This window comes from Chrysemys picta, chromosome 5 (genome assembly GCF_011386835.1).
Source record: "Chrysemys picta bellii isolate R12L10 chromosome 5, ASM1138683v2, whole genome shotgun sequence".
In the NCBI taxonomy this organism is placed as follows: Eukaryota; Metazoa; Chordata; order Testudines; family Emydidae; genus Chrysemys; species Chrysemys picta.
The window spans coordinates 5,044,621-5,059,443 of NC_088795.1; positions in this window are offsets into that span (position 1 = coordinate 5,044,621).

Here is a 14,823-nt window from a genome sequence, read left to right on the forward strand (position 1 = left end):
TTGGCAACAAGGGCACACTGTTGACTTATATCCAGCTTCTCGTCCACTGTAACCCCTAGGTCCTTTTCTGCAGAACTGCTGCCTACCCACTCAGTCCCTAGTCTGTAGCAGTGCATGGGATTCTTCCATCCTAAGTGCAGGACTCTGCACTTGTCCTTGTTTAACCTCATCATATTTCTTTTGGCCCAATCCTCTAATTTGTCCAGGTCCCTCTGTATCCTATCCCTACCCTCTAGCGTATCTACCACTCCTCCCAGTTTAGTGTCATCTGCAAACTTGCTGCGGGTGCAGTCCACGCCATCCTCCAGATCATTAAGGAAGATATTGAACATCAATACAATGCAAATAATAGAACTAGAAATAGGCCCATACCAGAATCACAGATGCAACCAAACATATAGAGTCCAGCATTCTGAGCTGGGATTTGGATCTGAATTTCACAGCAGGCCCCATAGCTCCATTATGTGCTGAGCTAACCACCCAGACCAGGATGTCATAGACACTTTTTTTGGGGGAAAGAGGGTACTAGAGGTTAAATTCTGTGCCGGACGTTACATCAGGAGGGTCTCTGCCGATTGAAGTCACTAAAAACAGGATTGGGGACTTCAACAGCAGAGTCCAGGGAAGGGGTAGGGACGGTTTTATGGCCTGCAGCATGCAGGGGGTCAGACCAGATGATCATAATGGTCCCTTCTGACCTTAAAGTCTATGAGTCTGTGAATCTCACTCCCATCTCTAACAAGCCACAAAGAGAGGCCCAAACCAGAACACCAGATCCAATTCAATTCCCCTCCCAGAGTTTGAGAAGTTCCAACTTTTCCCAAACCACTCCAGGTCGTGTCTGACCATCATTTCATTCTGTGTTTGTTAGAACAATGGGATCCTGATCTGCAACTGGGGCTTCTCGGTGCTACAGTAATACAAGTGATTGTTATAGCTAGAAAGCACAGTGCCCTCTTGTTCTGTGAATCAGATAAAAACAAAATGCTAACCAGGTTACAGCTATTTTACAGTGCTATTCTGGGTGATGAAGGGGAGGAGGAAACATGGACAACATTTTTTTCAGTGGCCTATGTAATCAGTTTTCCATGGAAGACATTGTATTCCATACTCAGAAAGATAGCTCTTTACCTCATGGGGTTAAAAAGCCAAGGTTTTTTGTTTTGTTGTAATTCTCTGCTATATCTAGACATCATCGCCATGAAATCCAGCCTTGTTAGAAATGGGCTACTCATGAAAAGGCTGACATTAAACAAGATATAAGGTACCATGCTCCCCTTCACATCCACACACGAAGGGACGCCTGACCTACAGACCCATGGTGGGGGGCGCTGAATAGGGGGTTCTTTTCAGAAGCAAGCTCTCCTTATCTGTAATGCCACTGGGCTCCTCAGAATTAGATTAAGAAGGGGCTTCAGGGGGTGCCCAATCTCCACCAGATTCTCCTGGGAGACCTACATGGGAGATACAGTGTGGCCTAGATGTTAGCACGTTGCTCTAGGATTCAGGCCACCTGGGTTTTATTCCTCCCTTTGTCAGTAATTTTGAACAAGGGACTTTCACCCTGTTCCCCAGTTTCCCCACCCGTAAAGTGGGGCTATTGATATCAGCTTCTGTTGTAAAGCCCTTTTAGAGCTATGGATAAAAAAATATATAGGAATTATTATTCTTATAAATTCACAGGGCACAACAGGGTCAGTTACTGCACATGTTAGCATGACACTTAACCTCTCTGTGCCTCAGTTTCTTTATCTGTAAGATGGAGATAATATTACAGAGACCCGCCTATGCTCCACACTTCAAGCTCTGTGGATGCAAAGCTCCAAATAGGTGCTCAGCATTGTTACACTGCCAACTGATTTTAAATAAATGAGAAATAATATCATTGGATGGCCTGCAGCGTGTGTGGCCTCCTTGTTCACCCCTCTTCAGGGCTAGCGCTTTCCTAAAGTGGGGCATAACATGGTTTTCCCACCCTGCAAAACTCAGATTTCCTTTTTCCCCATTCCACATTGTGATGAAACCAAGGCAGAGCAGAGACTTGACCACAGGGCCTGGTCCACACCTAAAACGTAGATCGACCCAGCTACGTCACTCAGTAGTGTGAAAAGTCACACCCCTGAGAGATGTATTTAAACTGACCCAAGCCCCAGTATCACCACAGCTAGGTCAAGGGAAGAATTCTTCCCTTGACCTAGCTACCACCTCTTGAGGGGTTAGATTTACTACAGCAACAGAGAAAAACCTTTCCTACAATACATTGCACTACACTACACTGCAGAGGTGCAGCTTCAGTACTGCAACTGTAGCACTAGTCATGTAGAAAAACTCTGGGTCTCCCACACACCAGGTGAGTGCCCTAATCATCTGTCAACTCACATGCAGGTCCTTCCCATCCCCAGAAAACCCATCGTGAACTGGCAAAACCTTTCCTGATGAACATCTGGTTGAAACTGGCCTGTTTCCATGAAATGTTTAGCTTCCAACAAATAACTGTTTTGCTCAACCAGGTCTAGGCCAAACTTCCATTCCCCAGAGGGAGTTTGCTATTATTACGACATACAAATTAAATGTGAATTAACACTTGTCTTGATTTCCTGTTTGCTTGCACTGTTTAAGAATAAAGCTATCTACAGAGCTTTATCAGGACAAACCTTCCATATTGCCTTCTGTAACGGGCTGCGAGGTCTAGTGGCTCATGCTATACACCAAGAATCAGGGCGCCTTAGTTCCATCACTAGCCTGGTTAAGCAAACCATTTCCCCTCTGGCTCTCTGTTTCCCTTCCAAATCTTTGCCTGTCTATTTAGATTGTAAACTCTTTGGGGCAAGGACTGAACGTCCCTATTGGGGCCCAAGTCTATATATTACTGAAATACAAATAATAATAAGGTAAAGGATTCAGTCCAGGGGATACACACTGTCTTTGGGGAATCCATAGATCTACAACAGTGTTCAGTCCACACAGGCAGACAATAATTCATATCTCTCCGTCTCACTAAATCAAAGAGTATGCATTTTCTTTTCCTATCTTTATCAAAAACACTCTGCTAAGTTGATGATAGCAATCTCTTTCAGGTTGAATTGTTAGGTATTTTAAATATAGCAGCTTCCTGAATTCATTATAACCTTTGTTGGGTGGGGGGGGGCGGGAGGGTTGAGGATGGAAATGTCTTGTAAGTGAATGTGGATAAAAGCAAAGCATCCATTTGTAAGCTACTCACGGAAATGTTACTGCAACCCTATTCGTTTGAATAGCAATTAAAATAAATTGCATTTGTGTTTTGTGTTCTAGTTTTTTTTTTTCACTCTAAAACAGAGGTCTTTAAGCTTTAAGGGAAGGTGTGGATAATTTTATTACCCTTAAACAGAACTCTTTGGAAAAGAGTGTGTGTAAAGGAAACCAAGGGAGAGAAAGACTGCATATAGTCTTTTCTCCATTTCTCAGAAAAGTTACAAATATACCAATATCCAGTTTCACTATTTCCATTTCACTGGTTTCACTATGAACATCTCAGAAGCAAAACATCTTGATAATTAGGGCAAAACTCTGCTCCTCAAACCTTCTTGAAGATGTCCGGTCAAATGCACATGTTAGGTCAAATGAGGTGACCTAAAGAGTAGTGTACTGTGTACGATGGTAAGTGGATATAAGTCTGTGGAAACCAAATTCTGCATTGACTTCACACTGAAATCCCCCTCTCGCTGAGGGTCTGTCTCCCTGCTCTCCCAGCACCTTTGGCCTGGAGATGGGCCTTTTCCACAGGTCCTCCTTGCTGGTGTCTCCCCAGAGTCAACACCTTACAGGGGCTTTCTTACTCCCTGCAATGTCCAGGTGCACCAGATTCTTCTCCCTCGTTAAGTCAGCCTGTGATGGAGTGCATTGCCATTGGCCTCAGTGGGGCCAGGATTGCACCCAAATGGGTGTGTGGGGAGCAAAGGAGAAGTGCAGGTGTTGGTTGCATAATGGGATAAGGAAATATCTGAGGACATTATGTTGGAAAGTAAATCTGCCTACTGCCACACTGCCTAGACCTCTGTCAAGACTTGTATCAATTTTAATAGTCATGGCAAGTTCTGGACTGACAGCCCTGGAGCCTGATGTCCTCCATTTATCCACAGAAACAGCACAAGAGGAGCATTCTCCCACATTACGTCTCCAGTGTGTGTCACAGCAGAGGTGGAGGGACCAGAGCAGGACTGACCTTTTTTCCTCATTGCCAAGACAGCCTGTAAAAAGCCACATTTTTAGTGCCACTTGTCTACACTGCAAGAGAGTCCACTGCTCATGTACTTACATTGATACTAGCTCAAGGTTATAAATAGCCAAGTAGATGCGATAGCACTGGTAGGGGAAGCGGCGGCATGGCTGAGCTGTGCTGAGTACATTCCCACCAGTTTCACACCCCTAGCTTCTAGTGTAGATATAATCACAGAAGACCAAGCAGTAATCTAGACTCTACCTACCAGAGGTATAATAGTTAATTCTAAGAAGAATTTTTGAAGGGATATTAAAATGTTTCAGGGTTTAGCAATTAGCAATCAGGGGAGACCAAATGTAGGGAGGTAGATTATCCTACCACAGGGTTCTACACCTTTCTCTGAAATATCTGGACTAAAATAGATGGCCCAGGGGTCTGATCTAGTCTTTCAATTCCTATGTTCTTTCTATCCACTGCATTCCATCTAGATCTGAATATCATTTGCATGTTCAACAGTGGTCATCCTCCCACCAGGGAGAGGTTCCAGAGGCTTTGTGTGTGAGAGTCAGGGAAGGACTTCCTGATGAATGATGTTTGAATTACATTCGATGACATATTTCACACTAAAGGACCTATCTGCTCTCCAAACTTCTGTGAATGGTCCCAATGAAACCACAAAGTAGGGTAAGTTTTGGCCTCAATTTAAATAAGCAAAGACAAAAACCTATTGTTCTAGTTCTAGTTTATTTTGTCTTGTCTTTCATTCAGAAAGGAAGAGGTAGGAATGTCAAAAGTTGCTGATCCCATAAAGGAGGTGATAGGGGGGAAAATCCACAAAATCATAATTGGCTGAAAATTAGAGCCAGAAAAATGTCCTAGAACAACTATGAAGATGACCGTAAGATGAATGGTAGGTACTGTGCCAAGTAGGAAATGACATCAGTGGTGTCTTATCCACCATAATCATGTTGTATCATGCATAGTTTTCCAACAGTTCAATGTAACGTGGCACTCACTAGGGGATTCAAGATCCACCATTTCATCAGCTAAATCTGGGGTGTTCCACGAAATTCAAGATAGCTGAAAGATTAAAAGAATAATGGAATTTAAACCAGAAGGACCATTATGATCATCTAGTCTGACCTGTATATCACAGGCCATAGAACTTGCCCAGTGATTCCTGCATCAATCCATAACTTTTTTGAGCTACAGCATCTCTTTTAGCAAGACATCCAGTCTTGATTTAAAGTCTTCAAGTGACTGAGAATCCATCAGGACCCTACATACATTGTTCCAATGATTAATTACTCTCAATGTTAAAAAGGTGCATTGCCAATACATAGGCAAGATTACTCCAGCCTTGGGATAACTTCAGGAACATCAGCTGGGCTATATTGAAGTTAATTTGCCCCTTGTATTCAGTCACATTGTTTCTCTAATACACAAATTTGTACCTAAAATATTATTCACTTTAACATACCTCTCGCCCCTTATTTTTCCTAGCAACAGTGTCAGACTTTGTGGTATGTCAGAAAAACCAAGCAGCTTAGCATTGTCAAGCGCCCATGAGGGAAGGAACAAGATTTTAGCTTTTATGCTCCAATTGTATAATCACTGTTGCTTTGTAACATACAGAATAAATAGCTTTAGAGATTGATTAAATGCCTCAACTTCATTTTGGTTATTAATCAATCTCAGCAGCTATAAAGCAAAAGAAATTATCCCTTAACTACAGAAAGCTATTGTAATGATAACAGATTGCAGGTTTCAGAGTAAACCAAACTAGCTTCACTTCCACCACCAGCCTATAACACACTGAAAGCAGTCACAGTATTAGTGCCAATGGAACCGGTAGCTCTTTTTCCATATAGATGTATTGGACAAATTGAAAGAAATATTCCCCTCTGAAAGGGAAGTAGATGGGAGAAGAGTTGGTTTGTCATAGATCAGATCGTGAATTGGTGCCTATTGAATACTGGTATTCAACAGGCACCAATTCATATTGCTGAATGTGGAAACATGAAATCTCTCAACAGGCATAACAGAGTCCTGTGATTTTTAAACGGTATCATATATACTGAAACTCATTACCCGGCCATGGAAATGCACAAGGACACTGGAAAATTTTCATTGAATATCTGCTGAAATATGTCACCTTATATTCTGATCAAACTGTGATATGTAACACCCTCTAACTAATTTTGGGGTCTGGAAGCGTAACTTGAAGAATGCAATTTTTATAGTTAAGAAAATTATTGTCACTCTAATTAAAAACAGCTTGGCAGAGAGTCGATTTTTTTCTTTCACATTTAGTTAGTTTATCTTATTTTTTTTAAAGAAGGGTGTTCCATTTCATTTGAAGGATTAAACTAAAACGATTTCAGAGCAATAAAATATTGCATCTATTAATGTCTAAGAAATGTCATTTGGAAGACTTGCTTCATTACTAATATATGCAATAAGCTTAGATTATGGTCTTGCAGAAAGCCAGTGCACCTATTAATTTCCTTGTCTGGTTTTAGATCCCCAAGAACACATCTATTGTGAAAGAGAACCAAAGATGTCAAATAGGCTGACACAGTAAGGGATAAAATCATGTTGTGGCATATGAACATGCTCTGTTTTAAATCCACATGAGATCTGCCTACATACAGTACATCCATCAAGGTACAACTGCCATCTACTTACTATAATTATTGTAACAATGTGATTATATCTCAGTGAGCATGAGAACACTGGCCTTGCATTAAATTTCAGTACATTAAAGATGGTGAAGTACTTTGAGATCTACTGATGAGAAGTGCTATATAAGAATTAAATACTGTTATTATTACTAGAATCCATTTAAAGGTGAAAATGTATCACTAATGCAATATTGCTAGCCCCCGATTCCAAAACTAATGAATTAGACTTCAAAAAATTCTTGAGAGTGGCTTAAAAATCATAAGATTTAAAAAAAAAAAACAGTACACTTCTTGCTTGCCTTCTGGAGTTTGAATCTTCTGGCTTCCCTGGACTCATTTTTTCAAGCTTTTCTGAAACCATAAGGGCTAGAAACATACTTTTTCTCTTAATTAAAGCTGTGATTCTCATGGAATTGGATGACACTGGGCTTCAAGGGCCCAGTGGAATTTCTCATGGAATTTGCATGACACTAGGGCTTCAAGAAAAACACCAAATATCCTGACACTTTGATAACACTGCAGGAGTTGGCAACACTAAGACTTTCCAGAGGTGATCTATGCAGGAGGAGAGAGGGACAGCAGTGTAATTCCCCACCAATTCCCACACACAGCCGCTGTGGCCATTTCTGCAGCCAGGGCTAAAAGGTAGGACAAGTGACCAGGCTAATTAGTGAATATATAAGACAAAACCAATGGTAAACACTAAGCAAATTGAGAAAACATCAGGGGAGAGATTTTTCATGACACTTGCCACTGATGGGCAAATGGGAGCAGTTAGGTCAGCACTGAACATTGTGTAAAATCACCCCCATCGTTACACTGAAGGCCAGCTGTGAGCAGTAGACCAGCTCTTTGGGCTAGCTGCTTTCTTTGGCAAACAAATGAAAAGGATTCATTGGCCTGTTTTTTAAAGGGCCTGAGCCCCTGCTCCCAGTGAGGTTCAAAGGGAGTTAGGGATGATCATCATTTCTCCAAAGCAGATCATTAGTGTCCAAATATTAGTTGTCTGAGACATACTTTCATGAATGTTTTCCCCAGGGTCAGCACTTCCCTGACTCTCAGTATCAGAGTTCAAGCAAACTTAACAATAAACCAAATATATTGACGTTTCTCTGCTTGCCCTTTTTAAACAATAAAATATTTAAACCCACCGTGATCCTCCCAGGCCAACCTCACTTGTTTCGTCTTCTTCCCAGCTTTAGCTTCCCCAGCCAGAATCTGGACCCTTGTTTTGTAGACATGGGGCTGACCAAGAAATTGAACATCCACTTGGCGGTATTACTATCTTGCTGGAGTCCCATGGGAAGACAAGACCAGCAAGGCAGAAATAGTTCAGAACCTCTTCTTGAGTAGAAGAGTCGGGGTCGATGTTTGTGATGTCATTTGGGCTAACACACTCCCATGTGACGTGGGGAGTTCATTTGGCTTTTAAATACATTTTAAATTAACTAACTGAGCATATTTTTTTCAGAATTCCAAGTACAGTATCTTCTGTTTTCAAACGGTTATTTCTGCCAGAAGAAGCCAAGTGTTTTTATATCTTTTATTTATGAATCAGGACCATGGACTGAAGGATAAATGAATTATGTTAGCTTCACCTAAACCTAAAAAGTAATCACATTTTTTATTGCTCCTGCTGTCTTTTATATGGTTCTACTTAGCACAAATGTGTGAGTCAGTGATTTTTTTTTTCCTGCTGGTCTAAAACAACAAAGAAAGGTCAGTATAGAAGTGTTAGTAAAATCTTCATGTCCAATCTGCTTCAGTGCATAATTGTAATAGGGGTTGTGACACTGTTTATATCACAAAGATTAAATTTTGCTTTCACATCCCAGCCATTTCTTGTTGAAAATCTTTGACTGCTTTCACATATTGCTTAAAATATTGTCATCAGTCACTGCAAGACATGCAATACCAGACTGCACGAATTGTTCTGCTAGTCGGGTGTCCTGATTGGCAACAGCCTATACATCCTTTAATTCAAAGGATGATGGAAAATGCCCATAATGCATCTGGCTAAACATCCAGTAGTACTTCATAGGGTAAATCCATTCTGACTCTAGCAATTAGCCTGTTCCACAAAGAACAAGGATCAATACTCATTGTAATATTTGTTAATTGCTACTGATGCTGATCTTTTAAGGGTTTGGTACTTCTAACAAAATTTTACTATGCTATTGCCTTTTTATAGGCTCCCATAGTAAATATTTCTCCTTTGACTTCACTATTGACCCTCTTGTTCTGGTATTGCTGGGGAATATAGTAACGCCATGGTAGTCTTCAGAGTAACATTCATATGACGATGGAATCTCCTCTGCCATATACTCTTTCCCCTTGTCTGCAATAGGAAGAGAACATCTATATACAGGGATTGAACTGGGCCTCTCCTCTCTCAAAGGAATGGTAGAAATGGAAGTAGTCTGGAGACGAGAAAAGAAAGTGATTTACTGCCTGGAAGAGATTGTCTCATGGGGAGAGATGAAAAAAGACAAGGGTCCAAGAAGGAAAATTACAGAAATATGGGGGTGGAAGGAACCCTGCACTGAGGCAGGACTAAGTAAGCCTAGGCCGTCCCTGGTAAGTTTCTCCAACCCGTTCTTATAAACCTCCAATGACGGGGATTCCACAACCTCATCTCTGGAGGTTTTAAAGAACAGGATAAACAAACACTTACCAGAGATGGTTTACTTTGTTGGTGTCACTAGGCATCACCCTAGGTAACTCGGGGGGTTGAAGACCACGAGAGTCAATAAAGCCCCCCCGCACTAGGCCAAAGTGAACCAAGGCCCCTGCATGTTAAACTTTACTAACCTCACAGGCCAGCAGCTGGGAAGCAATAGTAATAAGGCCTGCATGCTTCTGGCTGAAAGGCAAGATAACAGATCAAAGGGAAAAGGACAAGATAACGGTTCAAAGAAGAGTTACTAACGAGCTAGACTTATAGCCGCCAAGATGACTTAACTGCTTAAATGTAACTGCTGTAGGAGGAGGGAGGGGGAAAGGGAGGAAGGGGGGTAGGGAAGAAAGGGGGGGGAGAAAGTAAAGTATAAAAAGAGAAAAACTGCTTATGTTGGTGCGCTTGATTTGAGACATGCTAGTCTCCTAGTGCCTATTCAGAGCTCTTGAATAAACTTTGTCTGCTTCTCCACCCTGGTGTGTTCGTTGGCGCGAAGCACACCGGGCATGGAACCCCGCTGTTGCCCCCTCGGGCCCTCTGTGCTGGCAACAACTTGTTCCAGCCTCACTGTGGTGGGATGGACTAGATGACCTCTTCAGTCCCCTTCCAAGCCTGCATTTTTATTGCTAAATCTACACCAAGCTAGGTGCGTGATTCCCCTGCATGAATACACATACTCACTCCAGATCTCATTGAGCTGTGCCAAGGACAAACACACCTAAAAGTGGTGAGTATTTTCCTGGCACAGCTCAGCCATGCCTTCGCTGCCCTCACCCGTGCTACCGTGGCTATACTGCTATTTGTACTAGGGCCAGTTAACCGAGAGGCAGCGCAAGGATGTGCACATAAGCAGGGGAATCACACCTCTCGCTCATGGTTTAGGTGTAGCCTAGATTCTAGGATAGGATTCTCTTTTGTGAACACAAGTCTTTTTCATCTTTCCCCTTAAGGCAGCTTCTCCTATGCTGTCAATCACTGGCTTTGCTATTCTCTGGACTACTTCCATTTCTTCTGTAGCCTTTGAGAGATGAGTAGCCCAATTCTATCCATTAGATAGAAACGCTCCATTTCTTAGGATTGGAAGAATCTGAGAGTGAATGTATTATCTCAGGTGAGATACAGTGATTGCTGGTGATGAATTTTTACCATTGAACGTGTTACCAAACCACACTCTGACGTTACTGGGCGTACGTCTACAATGCAGCCGGGTGTGTGAGGGCAGCTCGCTTAGCTGTACCCATGCTAGCAGTACTCGAGCCAGATCACTTCAAATAGAAGTGAGGATGCCGGAGCGCAGGTTTCAACGCCTCCTGCACAGGCAAGTATGTAATCAGAGCGGTCATGCAGGGTTGTGCAGTCTGTGCTGACGACAACACAGCAGCTTCTTCACATCTATTGTTAGCAAGCTAACTAGACCCCTAGCATAAATACAGCTACACAAGCTGACACTCACACGTCTCTCTGCAATGTACCCCCATGACGAACACTGGCAAATATTAACTTATTCATGGCAACCACTGTGTAGAGTGTTGAGTCTGAACTTTTGATGAGCTTAAACTTAACCCAGACTTGATGTCTCTGTCTGAACTTTTAACCAAAGCTCTGACCTGCGAACTACTCATGACACCCCCCTCCCCTTAAGTAGCCATCTCCCCTTATCTCTTTTTGAATTTACATTTTAACCTGTTTTATCCTGTAGAATCTTGTTTGATTATGCATGACCATTATGATCTGTTAATCACTTTGTTTACTTCTGTGTATAAATATTGATGCTCACCCCTAATAAACTTGCCACACTTACTCTGAAGCCTTTCAAGCTAAGGATAGTGTGAGCCCGTTGATCAACGAATTGGTGTCTGGTCTCTGACAGATTGTGAGCCCCATACCAACTCCGCACGAACTCGGGTGCTGGAGAGGTGAGTGAGGACTTGCTTTTTTACCTAACATAGAGTATACGTGGACGTATTGTTGTTCTCTTTCCCACCTCCCTTGCACCTCATTTAATATATGATAGGTGGGGAGCAGGAGGTTGCTTTTAAATGTCAATTTGGCAGCTACCAATATAATTCTGCTCCCATAATTCTTTTATCAGCCTCCTCTTCCGCAATCCAACTTCTCCCACTCTTCAGAAATTGAACTGGGAGCTTGAAAACAACACCTATTTCAGGCCTTTAAATTTAACTTTATTGTAAAAGCTGCTGCACCACTTGTGAAGAGCAACTCCTGGGCTGCAGGGGCATGGGCTAGATCCCCTTGGCATCCCAGTGCAGAATGCGAGACTTCTCATCGCTTCCATTGATAGGACTTCCCAGACTGAAGCTCCATCTAGCAAAGCATCTAAGCACATGTTGAAGGTTAAGTGCACGTTTAAGTGCTTTCCTGAACAGGAGAGCATTTAAGCACATGCTAAATCCATCCCCAAAGTGGAGCCTTAGAAGCCAGGATTCATGTACACACAGATTCTCAACACCCAGACATATGGGAGAAATCATGGCCCTATGAAAATCAATGGAAGTTTTGCCATGGACTTCACTGGGGTCAGAATTTCACCCATTCATTTACAGACAGTACACACTCTCTTAACCAAGAGACTGCATCTGAAGAAGTGTTTTTTTTACCCACGAAAGCTTATGCCCAAATAAATCCATTAGTCTTCAAGGTGCCACCGGACTCCTTGTTGTTTTTAGCCAAGAGAGTTTGCCAGTAGCAGGGAGCCTTGCATTGACTGATGATTCTACTGGCCATATGTGGTTCAGGTCTCCACTGGCAGTTTTGGTTTTCTCTTTACGTTTGATCAGGCCGGTCCATTTCTAAGGCTGCTAACCTGTGGCCACTCACTCAGCGATTGTTGTGAGGTGATGAGTTGTCCCTGGACTAGCACCTGATTAAGCCACAGGTGGTGATGAGTCATTCCTGTGTTAGACTGCAGCCAATCCACAAGCCAGGAGCTGGTCTGGCAATTCTCAGGGCAGGTATCAGAGAATCATAGGGCTAGAAGGGACTGCAAGAGCCAACTCGTCCAACCCCCTACTCAGTGTCACTCCATGGCTTGAAACTCTCCTCTGCCTGATTGTGGTGACAAATTCCACAGCCTCAGTGTGCTCCTGCTGTAGTCTTGCCCATAGTCCTGCTCCAGCTCTGCTCTGGCTCCAGCCTAGCTCCCAGCCTTACTTTTGCCTTGTTCCCGCCCTGCTCTGACCTCTTGGCCTGATTGCCACCTCTCCAGCCGCTAGGCCTAACCTGCCTCTCCTCAGCTTCTGACTAGTGTTTGAGAAACCCATCCCTCCGTTCAGCAGGTTTCATAGCCTTAACCTGGATTATCTTTTGGTCCCTCTTCTGGAGGTTTATGGATTACACATTCAGTGTAAACTTTTGGCAAGCTAACAGCAGATGTTCCAGCTACTTGTATCTAATCTCATTCAAGTTTCAGGCGTACACTACAATTATTATTTTCAAGTCACCAACATCATGCAATAAAATGAATCAAACGCAGAGTGCTGAAGTCTTCAAACAATCCTTCTCCCGATATGCCTATTTTTAGCCCTTAGGCCTATGCCCTGCTGTCAGCTTCCCTACAGTAACTCCTGCTGGGGCCATTAATCCAGCCATATGTGCTAGATTACTTTTGCAAGAGCCGTAGAAATGGTCTTCTCCCTCTTTCTCTCCCAAGTAAAAGATAGAACTCTTTACTTGTTACAAGTGATCTGAAAACAAAATGCTAATACTCTTGTTACAATTCTGGTCACATCTCATAACAGTGTAATATATATACCATTTCCTTGGTGTGTCAAGTCATTTTGTTGGCTTGATAATAGTTATTTTTATGGTTAATTAGGCACTTGCTGCTAAAGTTTTTTTCTTCTTTCCCCTATATAGCCACAAAAGAGCTACAGAGCTAAAGCTCTGTCCTCTTGTACTTATGGCCTAAAATCTGGTCTTTTTTATAATGTTAAATTAATTTTCAGTTAATTCACTATATTAACACAAAGTTGAATAATTTCTGCACCCTTATATACAGTAAATTACAGAACTGTATATACAGACTTGAGACTTGGCTTTAATATAAATCTCAGTTTCTCTAACATACAACGGTGCTGTAGAATGAGCAGAAAAAATAGGAAAATTATATGCAAAAATGAGCACATAAAATGAAATATGATGTAAAAAATGAACACGTGTCCCACTGGCTTTTTAAGTCATAGATTGAACACAAAAATCTAACTCCAAACCCTACTGTATAAACATGAAAAAGCTTTCAGCGTTTCAGTAAGTTTGAAGATATGAACAATTTCCTTCAAACATGGATTGTTCTTTGCATCTCAGTAAGATCTACAAAACAAAGCAAGTTTGGACAATAGCTATTCAAGAATTCAGCTACTGTTTAGTTATCCATTACAAAAGTCCTGATTAGGACCAGGTTTATTTTGTTTGTTTTGATTTTAAACACATGAGGAACACAACTTTCCAAATAGTCCAATTCTGGGCAGAGACCAAGCATGGAAAATATGTCGTCCCCCCCAGCTCCCAGCAAAATAATCTGTTTGATAAAGTTGTAATGCAACTGAAAAGGGGTATTTGTAATGGAAATTATGTTTTGATCCAAATTACTAGATTGGTTGCTATAGTATTTATCAGAATAATTGCTTATATAATAAATATCTCAATCTTTTATAGTTCAAAGGAACCAGTGGGGGCATCAGAGCTCGAAAGAACTAATACTGTACATATTTCATCCCTTCTCTGAAGTGCCATCTGCCAAGGGGAGTAAAAATCTATTATTTTAAAAAATAGTTTTCTTTTTAAAAATAAAACTGTTTACAAATAAATTTGAATCTGACAACCTAAGGCTTAAACTTACTCCAATATTTTTTTTTTAAAAATGATGATGTGCTGAACTAATGAGCAGTCCTCATAAACTTTAACTTATGAGTTAAAAGCTGCTTTTTAATAAACAGAATCAGGAGGAAAAAAAACACCTTTAACTGCAGAGATCAAGTTTTATAAATATGGCACAATATGAAATATCTAGTTTATTTGCAGTCTTTACAATGGACTGAATGCCTGTATTCACTCCCGCCCCACACACACGTGTGTCAGTACTTTCAGCCTGTGTTGTGCACAGAAGCTTTTGCCTTAATGACTCTTGGTTTGAGTTGAACAGAAACACTTTTATTTTCACAGTCTATTCATCAGAGACATCGAGCTTTCTTCAATTACAGGTATCAACAATTGGACAGTGGAAAAAATCTAGTAGTTTTATT